Source organism: Equus asinus, chromosome 25, assembly GCF_041296235.1.
Source record: "Equus asinus isolate D_3611 breed Donkey chromosome 25, EquAss-T2T_v2, whole genome shotgun sequence".
Taxonomy (NCBI): domain Eukaryota; kingdom Metazoa; phylum Chordata; class Mammalia; order Perissodactyla; family Equidae; genus Equus; species Equus asinus.
This window is the reverse complement of record NC_091814.1, coordinates 22,975,438-22,978,469: the sequence shown is the minus strand read 5'-3', so window position 1 is coordinate 22,978,469 and position 3,032 is coordinate 22,975,438. Positions and strand designations below refer to the sequence as shown.

Here is a 3,032-nt window from a genome sequence, read left to right as displayed (position 1 = left end):
TCTTCATCCTTTTCTTTTTGGGCTGAAATTGAACCATTACCCTGAATAATTTCAGAGCCCCTTTCGAGGAACTCTGTAAGCAGATACAGGAACTACTTCAGAAGATTAAAAAAAAAAAATGGTAGTGTTTTTCCAGTGCCCTCTGAGATTCCAGCACATTTTATTTAATTTAATCTACACATTAGCCTTAGGACTCTCCCTCTGCCTGAAATCCTTCACCTCCCTTCTCCTTTCTCTCACTACCTCCAATACACAACTTCACTCAGTGATGTCCACTCACCCCTCAGGGCTCAGCTCAGAGGTCCCTTTCTGGGGGAAGTCTTCCCTGTTCCTCCAGACTGCGTCTGATGTTCATATTTTGCTTTCATTGTACTACATCTCCTTTCTTCACAGCAGTTTTCAAATTTTCTCTTTAAATATTTTTCTTTGTGATTGTATGATTAATGCCTCTCTTTCCCCACTAGACTGTGAGCTCCACGAGGACACAGCATGTTTGGTTTTGCTCCCCATTTGTATCCAAACTGCCTGATCCCAGGTAAGTTACAGAGGAAGTCCTCAAGGTGTAATATTTTGATTAATTAATGAAGATGCAACAGATTCTGCAGTCTTTAACTGCCTTACCTGGAATATGACAATCCTTTATGTCTCAATAACAAAGCTATTTACTCCTGAGTGTATTCCCTTGATAAGTTTCCAACATTTGGATGGAAATGCAGTAGAAAAATACTGACTTTACAAAAAAACATAGTTAACAGTTAGAAAACACAGAAAAGAGTTAACATTGTAAGCCTAAGACTACTGTCCTTTGAAACATGTGCTTACAAATTTCGTCCTTGGCTGGTGTCTGGGAACTTGGATTTTAGGAGAGTTCGAACATTCTCTGATAAGAGTGGTTCACTGAGCTTCAACTGTTCATACAAACCATTTGGTTTGTTCTCCTACTTGCTTTCCTTCTGGGATTCTGGAATTTTGGTACATGTTAGGTAGATAGTGCGTACATTAACGACTGTTGATAGAAACCCTGGAATCCTAGGCTCAGGCAAGCTTCCCTAGCAGGCAACATTTCACTTGTGTTGTCACAAAATGTTGCTAGCAGAATTATACACATCCTTTGTGACTCCATTGGGAGAAGACTCTTGGAAGCTTGTGCCTGGTTTCTTCTGGACATCACTCCATGTACCATTGCCTTTTGTTGATTTTCCCTTATATTTATCCACTGTAATAGACCATAGCCCTGAGTATGACTATGTGCTAAATCTGATAAGTCCTCCTAGAGAATCACTGAACCTGGAAGTGATCTTGAAAACCCTTGACACACATCCTGAATGTTTTTACAGTCCATCTAACTTTTCTTCTTTCAACCACCAGTAGCGAAAGAACTCTAAGCCAACGCCATCTCTCACCTGGACAACAGCACTTTACCTCCTGCAGTTACACTTCCCCCAGTCCAATCTATTCTCTACACCACAGTCAGAGTGATCCTTCCAAAACACAAATGTGACAATGCCATCTAGTGGCAGGAAGAACCTATGGCTTGCTCTGGTGTATAGCTTTATATCTATGATAGTAAATAAGCCAAAAGTTTATAACTAGAACCTCTTTAATCAGAGAAAAATGGATAAAATATTCAGTGGATCCCCTTTGTGCCATCCAGCTCCCTTGCGTGAGTGATTTAGTCTGTGGTGAAGCATCGGGGCGGCCAGTACTCTTGAAAGCAGCAAGTGGAGGTGCTGCCCTAGTGGCCAGGACTCTGGACTACGGCGGCTAGTGATACAGAACGAGATGGACTAGCCCCAGAAAAGACATCCCCAGATAGAGATAAGAAAAGAGCAGTCAGATGTATATGTTTCTCCTAGAGTCTCAAAACATCATTATTCAAGATCACAATCAAGGTCAACAGAAAGAAAATGAAAGGCAGATATTGAAGGAAGAAGCGAAGAGGCAAGAAGACATGAATCCAAAGATAAATCCTCTAAGAAACACAAGTCTGAGGAACATAATGACAAAGAACATTCTTCTAATAAAGGAAGAGAGCAGCTAAATTCATCTGAAAATGGTCAGGACAGACACAAATGCAAAGAAAGAAAGTCATCAAGAGGCATAAGTCCCTCAAGATCTAGGTCTTGTGAAAGGCGTGATTGTAGTAGAAGCAGGAAGTGGCAGAAATCAAGATCCAGAGGCAGAGAGAAAAAGAAATCACGATCCAGAAGCAGGGAAATAAAATGTTGGATCTGATCTTGGTCCCACTCAAAATCAAGACACAGGCCTAGGAGTAGAAGCAGGAGTAGGAAAAAGAGTAGTCCTTTACTCTTTTAAAGAGAAAAAACCAAGAAGATTTAGTAGAAGTTTAAGCCGAACTCCTAGTCCACCTCCCTTCAGAGGCAGAAATACAGCAATAGATGCACAAGAAGCTTTAGCTAGCAGATTGGAAAGGGCAAAGAAATTACAAGAACAGCGAGAAAAGGGAATGGTTGAGAAACAAAAACAACAAGAAATAGCCTCAGCAGCTGCAGCTACTAGATGTTCCATCCTCAATGTTTCTGCCCTGTTGGCATCAGGAACGCAAGTAACTCCTCAGACAGCTATGGCAGCTCAAATGGCAGCCCTGCAGGCTAAAGCTTCAGCAGAGACCCGAATAGCCGTACCCAGCTATTATAACCCAGCAGCTGTGAGTCCAATGAAATTTGCTGAACAAGAGAAAGAAAAGAAAATGCTTTGGCAAGGCAAGAAAGAAGGGGACAAATCTCAGTCTGGTGAAATATGGGAAAAATTGAATTTTGGAAACAAGGACCAAAACATCAAATTTAGGAAATTAATGGGTATTAAGAGTGAAGATGAAGCTGGATGTAGTTCGGTTGATGAAGAAAGTTACAAGACTTTGAAGCAACAGGAATAAGTATCTAGATGCTCAGGATGAAATGGCAAGATGACAAACACACACACAAAGAGACATGGGATTGGGTTTCACATCATCTACATGAGGAATGGATGCAGTTTGGAAAAGATCACACTTAATGTTTGGGACTTTATAG

At 41.0% G+C, this 3,032-nt stretch overlaps 1 pseudogene; it reads left to right on the top strand.

The window, feature by feature from the left end:
* Positions 1–1,503: 1,503 nt before the first annotated feature.
* Positions 1,504–3,032, top strand: LOC106835809 (arginine/serine-rich coiled-coil protein 2-like; annotated as a pseudogene).